Consider the following 12,225-nt stretch of genomic DNA (forward strand, 5'->3'; position numbering starts at 1 on the left):
CATACTATAAGAAGCGATTAAAAAAACCCAACGTACTAAAAACAAAAGTAGGACACAGCAAGAGAAGAATGTGCATCTACTCCCTTCAAAATATGATCACAAAAGTTATGTTCCTTGGTGCTGAGAAGAAGGCACTAGGGTTTGCTTGTGTAGGATTTGCCTGTGTATAGGGCAACTCTAAGAGATTTTCTTCCCCAAACCATCTTATGTCCAAAAGAAATCTGATAGAATGGAAGTGTCTTGTGGGAAATACTACTACATATAGATATGACATTTAGGTAAGACCCAGTAGATACCTGCATATAACCATTTTGAGCTATTGTCCTTTCTTTTTTTTGAATTTGTGTAATGAGGTTGTGTTTACTGTCTCTGGTTGTGCCCTGTTTACCTTGTTTGCATTCTTAGATCAGAGTGGCTATAGCAAAACAGCTACTCAGTTTGTTCACAGCACCTTTGTAAGACAGAAATCACGATTTGTCATTTATTTGCTGCACCTTGCATATACTTCAGAATGAACTGGGAATGGGGAATGCTCAAAACATCCACCTAATATAATTTACTTTTCCTAAATTTTTGCAGATATTAAAGGGAGAATTCCTACTACTGATTATAAGTGAAACTAGCGTTTACTGATGGCACATGTATTGATATACTTCCTATGTGATCCCTTTGGGTCATTTTAGAGGGAAGTAAGAGCCATCTGTATGCATTTACCATTAAAATTATTAGTGTATCTCACAGCTATACATTAATACAACAGTTCCAGGAAAAAAAACCAGCACCCATGCTGTGGTATGAAAGAAAGTTTTGGATGTTCGTGTTTTTCATAGCTATTACTTTGATTTTCCATATTATTTACAAAGATTGTATTTGATAGATGTGTCTGTTTTTAACACAGAGTGACATTTATCTGTCTCTTAGTTTGTCACATCATATTTAGCTGATCTTTAATATCTGGTGGAGAAGTGCATTAAAGCACTTCTCCACCCATATCAACATTCTCAAACAAATTTTTTATTTTACTTTGTACACTGTGTCCTCAGGTCACTGACTTAAGGCAGAGTAAATTATGTTATGCCTATGAGGGGCAAAATAATCATTCAAAGCCCCCATGTCAGTTGCCATAAATTCAGTAGAGGTCAGACATATATTACAGCAGTGGAAAATCATTGTTACCAAAATAATTCCTTTTGTGTCTCCACAGACTTTTCTAAATCCTGTTTTAGAGAAAGGAGTTAAATTACACAGCACCTTCATATATCATACCAAACAGAGATTTTACAGTTCTCAACTATGTCTATCTATTTCTATCAAGCATCTCAGTCCTAAGCCATTTTTCTCCTTGATAGGAATCTGGCTATTTCAGAACTTGAGCTGAGTGTTGTTCAGACACCAGAGAAGTTAGTTCACCTCTGCTTCCTTCCCTGGTCCCTCTTCCCTCCTCTCCTACCTTTGATGCAGATAAATAACATTGCCCTTTTGAAGCTGAGGAGCTGCTGCATTTGTCAAGGAGAACATGAAGGGAATGTTAGAGAATCAGGCATTATATCTAATTTTTCTGAACTGCTGGCTGTTGTGTTGCACACAAGCACATCTCCCTTTCCATCTGGGAGAAGGTTATCCTCCAAACTAGATGGTTGACTTGTCCTGGCAACTGAACTGTGTTTTTGCCCTGAAGGTCTCAGTATTAATACAAATCAATTAAAGCATAATATATATCAGTTAAAGGACTAAGGAAAAAAGTAGTGGATGAGGTAACATAGAGCATACAGTAAAAGAATGCATGTTTTGGAATTTACAGAACGCATGGAATGAACCAGTGGAGGAAGAGAGAAGTAACTCTCAGAATCAAGCAGAAGTGCAGCCAATAAAAGATGATGAGGGTTAATCCAGGACTAACATGCAGTCAGATGTTCATTAGGTCCTTTACATTTGTGCAGTGCTGCCTGTAAGCAAATTGGCTGTCCCACAGGACAGGGGATACTCACTATTTCATGCCACATTACTTTTCACTCAGTTTTCCAATGCTTTATTACAAGGCCACTATTTCTAACAGTGGATAACTTAAGCAATGCACCTGAAGAAATGGTCTTTCTGCATGCAGTCAGAAAAGCCTAGGAAAATACTGACTACTTTGCAGTCTCAAAGGTTAGGATTGCAGTTTTTAGATTACTTGGGAACAGACTTTTGCAAGCCAGAGGCCATGGGGTAGAGGAGAAGACTGTGGCAGATAGAAGGTGTGGAAGTGCATGCTAGCTCCAGCTGTGATTTTTCTGTGGTCTTTCATCCCTCCCCAGGCAGTTGACGTTTTGCCTAGCTCAGGTATGTCCAGGTACTACCTGGCACTGTACAGGCATATTCTGAGTGTCCGCTTGCCATACTACGGGCACTGAGTTCTTCAGTAATCACATCACCTCTGGGTGAGGAGTATAGCCATCAGTGAATGAACTCCTGTGAACAGACACTCAGCTACAGTCCCTCCTCCCCTGCCCATCTCACCCTAAACCACTGCAAAAAGCATGTAGGTCAGTGCTAAGATGTAAGGTCAGGATTTGCTCTTTCCTTTCTTTTTTCCTTATGCTGGCCTATACTTTGCTTAGGCTTTCATGTAAATGGCTGTCTGTTAAATCACGTGCTTAGTCTTACACTCAGCAGTATAGGCACCACCTGCAAGGTTCCAATCCAGGATTATCAAAGAGTGGATCAAACCACCTAAGTATTAGGCAAAATAGTTACTCTGTGAAGGCTATCACCAATGTGACACTTTAACAGGACCTGTCTAGCTAAAAGGGGCCTTTGGTCTTTGGAAAGAAAGCAGTGTTCTACCAGCAGGGGAATGTCTGACTGCATTACCTGTGGCCACACAGTTGGCAGAGTTCTTGTCTCCATAAATATCACAGCTTGTGAGGGTTTTCATTTTAACAGTGGCATCTGGCAGTTTTCCATTATACCACAGAACATACATGCCTTGTGGAATTGGGAGGGGCGGGGGGAGACAAAAAAAAGGAAAGAAAGAAAGAACAGAAAGCACCTCACACTGAACAGCTTATATGGGTATACTGATTTAGATCAAAAATAAGTGTTTTACAGAGAGAAAGCATCTTTGCCAACTATTTTTTGCCAGCTACAATAATAGGGCTGAGAATTAGGTTTGTTGCATGGTATAAATAACTAGTCCCAGAGAACTAGTAAGCCTGTTCTGAACTATGAAGGTCTTAAAATCTCTTCCATAGACAGGTACTCAGGAGTTTGTTTCAAAGTCCTTTGAAGTGAAGACCTGTTCAACAGATATGCAACATTTTCTATGTGCAGTGAAATTTACTACCCTGCAAGAGTGATTTTTTTTTTTTTTCTCTCCGTGTCATACTGGTTTCAGTCCTGATGTTTCATAAGACTGAGTTCTGGCCCTGAAATTTTACTTCCTCTTTATTAATAAAATGAGAACAGAAATAATAGGTAAATCTACAGTGTAGAATGATGATAATTACAGCTAGAAAAATCTCAGCCTTATTTAGGTTATGTTAACAAACCAGGCTTTTGCCATTGCTTTGCTTTTGATTAATTGATTTAAAATTTAAGTTCCAATTTAAAAAAAAACACTATAAAATTAATGAAGCAAACCACAGGTATATTCAACAACACATGACAAAACATATTTCCTTCAAAGGCAGTTTACTTTTGTGAAACCCTCCCTCTCACCTTCCTTGATGGACAGCTTAGTCCACAATGAAGTCCTGGAAAATAAATCCTACCTTTATAACCCCACATTGTTTTGTGCTTATTTTCATATGGAGTGTAGGTTGCCTTAAATGAAAGTTTGTAAGTGTCTTCTTTCAAAGTGAAAGTTTTGCCAAACACATTCCCTGAGTGAGCTTTACATGTGGAAGATAATAAGCAATCTTTTTTCTTTCATTGTAAAAGTCACCTTACCCATCAAAAAGGTCAGTATGTGAGAGGTTTCTGAAACGTGCCATTAGTAGTGGGAGGGAAAAAATCTCATCCTAGACCAGGCTTAGCTGCAGTACTCATTTGGAGCATGAAAAGCAGTAAATCTTAAGAGCTGCCTTTCGGTAGGTAGCTGGTTTGCTTACCTCAAAGGAAAGATCTTTTTTTCCTCTTGTACATTAAGAACTAATAACTAATGTGGGCCAAAATTTCAGTGCCAACAAGGCAATAGTAATGTCAAGATTAGTTTATGAGCTAAGCTAGACTCCAAGCTTTCCTCTTTATCTCAACCTGCTAATGAGAAAGAAAACTTTTTATTTCACCAGTAATTTTTAGAGGACAAAACTCTTCCTTGAGCATCTCTAACAATCAGTCCGTTATCTCAGCATTCTAATTTCACTGTAAAGGACATTCTAAAATACACATCCTGCAGTCTGACCAGGTGCTGTCCAGTCTTCTTGTGAGTACATGCTCTTTTCTCCAGCTAAAATACTTTTCCCAGAACACAGCAGGATTAGAACAAGGAGTTACACACACTTATTGGGTACAAACAGGCAACTACTGTCCACTACCTTTCCCCATCGTGTTCCTAATGTGAAAAAGTGGTGCTAGGAAACCGATCAATTTCTGTTTTAGCATTTTTAAAAAATGCCTTAAAAATCATAGAAAAAAAACCCTTAAGTTTTTTCCTTGCATTTCAGACTGTACCAATGATCTTTGCAGTTATTTATAATCTGTCAGACAGTTTAATACTTTCAGTTAATTTCTATTTCAGAGGCTGGAGCTAAAAGCCAACTAGAAGGAACTACACTAGTGTACTCAAACTACCTAGGGAAATTGAATGTGGAGTATGATCATAAATATTAGAACATTAGAAAATAAAGCTAAAATAACATAAAAACCCAAATCAAAGAATAGAAAGTTACAAGGTACAACTTGCTGTGACTCAGACTTACTTAGCTGACAGCAAGTTTTTTAGCTGATAGTTCTTGTAATTGTCAGCCAGAACAGAAAAGGCCGAATTCCATATTTAATATAATAGAATTTTTGTACTAATGTGGTAGTTTATTGTGGTCATCTATTTTTCCTATACTTTCTAGCACCTAGTTTCTAAGCTGCCTACCTTCTTAATTAAAAAAAAAAAAAGTCAAGCTGACATCAAATCAGACTTGAGGAAAGAGCATTATGGGAGAGACTGAACAAGCATGAATAATACTGTTTTTACTGATATTCACTGAAAGGACAGAAAAGAGTAGTAAGGTAATATGTATTGCAAGTTTGCATGTTCTGTTTCTCAGATGTGTCATTATATTAGGAAGGCTCTGAATTGCACTTTTACCACTAATGCCTTCTTTTCCCTCCTTGTTTGATTATCCTGCAGTAACTCTTGGATTCCTCTTGGATCCTCTAAATTTATTTGATTCTTACAGTTTCTAGTTGCCCCTTGTATTTATTGTGTTTTTATAAGCCCAAATAAATTATCTTTGAAATACTTAAGTGTATATGCTTATATGTGTATATATGTGCACAGACAGACAGACATACACCCCCTAATTTGATGCCTGCCTGTATATCTTCTGACTCCACCAGTTCTAGCTGTCTTAAGAGTCAAGCTGGTTTTCCTTGCTCCCCAAGTACCTTTATAACCATTAGCTAAATGTTTGAATATGAGAGCAGTCTCACTAACAGCTGTGTAGCTCTCAGTACCTTGAGTAGGTTTGTGCAAGCGTAGCTGGTAGAAATAAGTGGGCTTGTTTCTGTTGGCAAACAGAAGACTAAGTTCTATCTGACATGCTTTACTGTGCTGGCTTGGTAGTGTTTAACAGCATTTCTCTTTTTAAGCAGCTTAAAGTTCTCTCCATAACTCATTTACATGGTTTCTCAGTGTATGCAAGGAGCAGGTCTGTTGGGTGAGTGGGCACAACTTTTCTTCAGTTGCTTTTTAAAGATGTTCATTTTCAAGCACAATCCTAATGAAAACCTTGTGTTCTGAAGCCGTATCACAACCTTTCTTCTGTCTGACCTGCCCTCCTAGCACACCACACAGAAACTAACCCTGAAGCGCACCACAGGCTATCACCACTGTGACCATCAGGTTGTTTTTGCTAGCTGCTGATTGCCACACCTGATACTCTTTAAATTACTCCAGCAAGGTTTCCCCATATGTGTGACAGAGATTTACTTATTGCTTCACAGATCAAAATATTTCCCAGATCGTAGTGCAGAGAAAGATGTAAACTGTCATGCAAGGTCAAATTACTACTTACTGCTGTAAGCCTTTTCTTTGTGCTAGCCTACAAGAGACAGGGTCAGGCACCTTAAACAGGAAGTAGTGAGAGAGGCGGTTGTCACTTAGGGGTTGATTAGGGACAGTTGTACCTGGTGAGCTAACCAGTGTGTAAAGGTAGTACACAATGGGAAGGGGAGAGGGAGTAAATTCTGTTCGTATTATGGCAGCACTCAGGAGAGGAAAGCCATAGCTCTGGATCCACCTTCTGTAGTATTGGGTGCTGCAGAAGATTGTGGAGATTAGTCTAATTTAGGGGTAATAATATGGAAGAAGAAACTTCAGTAACTCATTGGTGAGGATGTGGAGTGCTGTGGCTGAGACTCAGCTAGGAAACAGGGCTGGTTATGGTGAAAGCTCATGAGCTGAAAAAGCTCCCAAGAAAAAAATTGGAAATGTTTTAATTTCTTACTGATACTTACCTTTCTCTTTTTTGGGGCGAAAGTGGATTGTCTTTATTTCCGAAAACTTTTGTTCTGATTCAGCCAGCAGACTGGAAATCCACTCACTCTCTATTTCCATGAGTAAGACAGTAAAGATGAAGACTAATTTAGTGCCAGTCATCTCCCATGCATTATGTATTAACATACCTATGCGAGGAGAGGAATATTCCTGAGGAAAGGTTGCTATTCAATGCAAATAAGAACAATATGTGTTCTAGGTGGGAGGGCAGAAGGGATTTCTTGATTGTCTGCGGGAGTTCTAATTCTCTAGCACCTTCAGTCATCAATGCTTTCTTCTGCAGACTTTGCCATGAACATTTCTAGAATGTTAATAGCAAGGCTCATAAGTGAGGAGTAAACTACTCTATCACCACTCCAAAGTCCCCATTTTAGATTTTGAAAACTGCAATCCATGTCTGAGATTTAGAACACGACATAAATAAATTGGTTGCACCTAATCCTTATCTGGTGCTGGTGTAGTGAATCAAACATAGGCTCTTTCAAAATCGAGCATGGGAACATTTCTCATTAGGATAGGCTATTGGCAGTGAGTTTTTTCATGCCTATGTTCTACTTTTCTAATTGCTTAACCATGGAGCTGAGTAAAAGAGAATATCTGACTTTGGTTTCTGACCTGGTTCGGTTCACAGCTTCTGAACTATCAGGGGAAACCCCTACGTTTTATTCATCCTTCTCTCAGGTAAAACTCTTAATGTGTCATACTAAAAGAATATGTAGAAAAAAATATTCCAATGCAGTAACACTGAAGCCCTCAAATTTATATTTTCTGTATAAAAAAAGAAAAAAAAAGAACGTGGTTCCATTTTTTTCGATTATTTAAAAGGTTTCTTTTTTCTTTTTTGTTTCAATTTTCTTAGAACAACTAATTTAAATCAAATTCTGGAAAGCAATGCTTTAATTCGAAGCTTACAGTACCTTAATATATAGAGATATTCCAGTACTCAAACACTTTGTTTTTCTGAAACTAATCTCATAATTTAACCCAAGTATTACAGTTCTTTGCAGATGAAACTGTTCTTTTGTGTCATTTGTAATGAGCTGCTTGTATCTTTGCAATACTTACGTCTTGCACGTTGTTGAGCTGACAAAGATGTAATGGTTTTGTGTTGGAGAGGCATTTTACTTGAGTGTAACAGCAAGGCCCCTTACATTACAACCTTCTCTTTCTCAGTATAAATAATTCATTTACAGAGACAACTCTTCTTTTAGAGTTTTATTTCCTGACAGTGATTACTTGCTGAAATGGCTTGATACAAACTCAGACTGAATATTTTTCTTGAATGGCATTGTAGGTAGGAAAGTTAGGTTGACAGTAAATGTTTGCCAAACTCTTCATCTAAACTGTCAGACCCAAAACTATATGTAGCAGCTGCTAGTTCTTACTTTCTCTTTTCTGTAACTTCATCCAAGAAATCTGAGAGGAGACTGGGAGTACAGCATACAGACTTTCAGGAGGCCACTGACTGAAAGTTAGGTGAGAGTCAGGAAAAGTCTGAGGTATTAATTACACAAGAAAATCCTTTTCTTCTCTATCCTTCCTTCTGCAATTACCTAGACTATGCTGGGTCCTCCAAGTATACAATTATATTTAGAAGCCTTTTTTTTAAATTAAAGAGGGTTCTGAAGGGAGTGTTTGTAAAGTGCTGCAGTTGCCATTTTGAGGTTGTGGCACAAACTAGTAAATTACTTTGTCATCTTAAACAAGGAAAACCTTCGGCACATATTATTTTAAAATACCATTGCTCTTTTTTGCAATTGTGTGGTTTTCTTGTGACTGCTATTATTTATCCAGACCTTAGTTGCTGGCTTGCTAGACTTCACAGGAACAAATTCTATTATTGTTCAGTCTTATGATATCACATAGGAACTCCCCCCTCCTATGAATGACTAAAACAAAAATGGAAACTTTAGGGATTGATTGTAAAACCAGCCTAGCCATTAAGATCTACAGTTTTCATTCCAAAACAATGTAATACTGGAAAGATTACAGCTTGTGCATTAGGGAAAGGTAAATTAAAGATAAAAGTGCTAAAAGTTGATTGATGATGATGGCGGGATATGAAGAATAACAGTGATTTGTAGTTAATTGAGGAAGTCTGTTTATGCACACTTTATCATTCACACTCCTGGACAGAATAGCAACAAAACCTAGCATGTGAGTAAAACACCCTGTTCAGAAGACAGTGTTCACATCCTGGTTTTACAGTCATCCAAACTTTCTTTCAATTTTGCGCCCAATTTTTGATTATACTTTTGATTTTCATTTTCATTCCTGTTTGGCTAGTTTGATCCTAAAACATATGCATGGCAGTTCTGTCAGGGTTTTTTTGCCTGTAGCAAGTGGATGTCTTTGCCCTTTTATCTGTTGTTTAAGCCCATTCTCTTCTATGCAGAAGAAATGAGTCTTTTTGTATTTTCCTCACTGATACCTTCACAGAATCATAGAATCATTTAGGTTGGAAAAGACTTAAAATTGAGTCCAACTGTAAACCTAACACTGCTAAGTCCACCACTAAACCATGTCCCTAAGTGCCACATCTACACATCTTTAAAATACCTCCAGGGATGGTGACTCAGCCACTTCCTGTTACTATATCTTTCTTCAAATGTGCTAATTTGTTGTAAAATTTAAAAGTTTTAGCTGACCACTATTATGTCTGAGAAGTGAATCGTTAGCATAGCAGTTTATTTTACAGGAACAAACAAGTAATTAGATGTTGCCTATAGGGTCATGTAGGAAAATATTAATATTCATCATCACTAACACAAAGTAAACATTAACGGTATGATCACTAATACTATGGTTACCGATAACTGTGTAATGATTTATTACAGATTTATCCCAATTTAAAAACAGCAATTTATGTGCTAATGAGATAATGTAAAATATCATTATAGAGTAATTTCAAAAAATATCTCATTACTGTAGAACCAATCTTGTTAGTCTTTTGCATTCGGAAGTCTTGTGGAAACTTAGGCAGGGTTGAAGTGACTGTGTATTTCTGGAACAGATTTCATATTGTGTTTGTTATGTGGTTGCGTGCCTTTTAAAAGTCTAGTGCTAATCGCTTTGCTTATATAAACATGTGTATATTGATCCATAACATTTTTACCACCTCAGTTTTGAGTAAAACCAGAATAATTTAGACCTGGGAGTTGTGCTTGAAATATGTAAGAAAGGCTAACTGTCAACAAAAAATAATTTAATTTCTATTTTAAAATTTATGAGAGCTCAGCAGCTAGTTCTACTCATGAGTTTAAATGAGCTTCCAATAAAAATATTTCTAAATATTAAGCTTTAAAAAATAATTCTAAATATTTATTATTTATGCAAGAACATAAATGTGATTTGGACAGACTTCAAATGTGGAGGAAGCTTTCTGTAGGAAGCAAACAAAGTAGTTTCATTCATGAAATAGGCATCAATTCTGAATAGTGGGGTTCTATAAAAAATTAAGAGACATTTTAAAAGGACAGGATAATTTAAAATAGTAAAGAAACATAACAAAATGTCAGGAACTCATTGCAGATTTTTTTCCCTACATGACTTGTGAAATTGTATAACAATGCCTTTGTTCATTTCCAAAGAAGTCTTTTAAAATTCTCCTGATTTATGTGTTGAGTTGTTTATACACGTGATCATTTTGCATATGTCCACGAGTAGAGTCTTCACAGATTTTAAAGTCGTTCAAGCTCAGGTACTATTCATTTCCACAGTGAAAATCTATAAAGCAGGACTACACAAATCCTATAGTTGGCCTGCATGGATATTTGTAATCAGGACATTATTCTAGCTGTTTCTGTCTTTTGTTTCTGTCCAGACATGCCTGACCTAACTTTACAATGTCTTAAGTGTTCATCTGACTTCTTAAGTGAGCTCTGCAGGCAGCGTTAAACTCATGACTCCTATGACTAGGCATCTTTTGGATTGTCTAAAGTTTGTAGACAAATTTTACTTGGATGTGTCTTTGCAATCTGATGGTCACAAGGCTGACTGGAATATAAACACTCGGTCTCAAAAGCCATGGAGTTTGGATCAGATGGGAACTATTAGCTAGACGTTGGTGCGACCTTAGTTTTATTTGCAGATATTTTGATTGGCTTTATAAAACCCTGCCTCAATTAGAACCAACAAGTTTGAAAATGAAGTGATTGTGATAAGCAGTTGGCTAACCTTAGATAGTACTGTGTAGCAGCATAACACTGCAGTTACTTGGATGTGCTTACATTGTCTTTTAGGCAAAGTTAACTATCATGTAATAAATCATATTTCAAATAACTTTGAGAAGGTTGATATATTTATTGACAACCTTTAGTTGCTCTTGTGCATGTGCCATATGCATGGTTCTGCCAGTAATTTTTCTAAGTTTCTGACAGCTCTTTAGGAATGATTTTGGGCTGATGCCGATACTGGTACTGAGTACCAGTTTTGTTAATGCTAAAGAGAATTTGGTTTTACAGTAGAGGTCAAATCTTGAAACGGAAGAAATAGCCACTTCTTAAGTCAAAGCAGAATCTAGCCTCAGATATTCCCAGTGAAATTAAAATTCAAAATAAATAAAGCTACTGGAACTTAGTATCTATTTGTAATCTTATTGGCATCTTTTAGTGAGGCATTAACACATTTGTTGTTCAATCCACAAGACTGTGAGCTTTTACTTAGTGCAAGAAAAAAAGACTCCATCCGCAGCCCAGCAACTCCATGCATGGCTTAAATCAGTCCATGAACTGAGTGCTCACAAGTGCATGTAGTACACAGAAAAACTGAGCAGGCTTTGAAATAATTGGTGGTGTAACAATTTATGTCTTTCCATGAAAATCAGTTTATTTTGAAGACGGGTAGAGGGTGATTTTTTTCTAGTAAGGCATAATAACTTTAAGACTCAGTTATTTTCTCTTTCATAATGCATTCTGCATGAAGTAATCTTAAAATCTTTGCCTCATTTTAGTTGGTATTTTGAATTAAAATTCTGTGATGAAAAATTTAAAATTTATATCTGATGGTTCTCCCAGTTTGTATCTGTTTATATCCATGAGAATCCGCATGTAAAAAGAACTGTATTCTTCTGTCTTTTCTTTCAAAACCTGAACACGTTTGCCATACAATCATATTACAATTGTATTTTCTGCCTAGGAAAATAAAATATCTTTCAAAGGAACTTTAAGTCTTTGTTGTTGTAGTGCTATAATAGTTTACCTGTATTTTTTTACTTGATTTATTCTTAATTTTAATTTCACTGGGAATATCTGAGGCTAGATTCTGATTTAATTTGACTTAAGAAGTGGCTGCTGCTAAGTTTCCTTCTGTTTCAAGATTAGACCTTTATTGTAAGACCAAATTCTCTTTAGCATTAACAAGAAATGCTTCATTTTTTTGCACCAGAAGAGAATTTGGCCCGGAACATTAAGGAGAAATTATCATCTCATAATCTATTTATACACTTAGCTGCAATGTTTGAACAAAAATGGATTCCAAGCACTGTGTTCAGGTCCTGAACTTTGTCCCTGATCCCACCAAGATTCAATTGT

The 12,225-nt window shown here is 36.8% G+C and overlaps 1 protein-coding gene across 2 annotated transcripts in view; it reads left to right on the top strand.

Annotated features, from left to right (window-relative positions):
• GABRG3 (gamma-aminobutyric acid type A receptor subunit gamma3) overlaps positions 1–12,225 on the top strand; it is a 344,678-nt gene that overhangs the window by 5,976 nt on the left and 326,477 nt on the right. The window lies entirely within an intron of this gene.

This window comes from Falco punctatus (assembly GCF_963210335.1).
Source record: "Falco punctatus genome assembly, chromosome: 2".
Lineage (NCBI taxonomy): Eukaryota > Metazoa > Chordata > Aves > Falconiformes > Falconidae > Falco > Falco punctatus.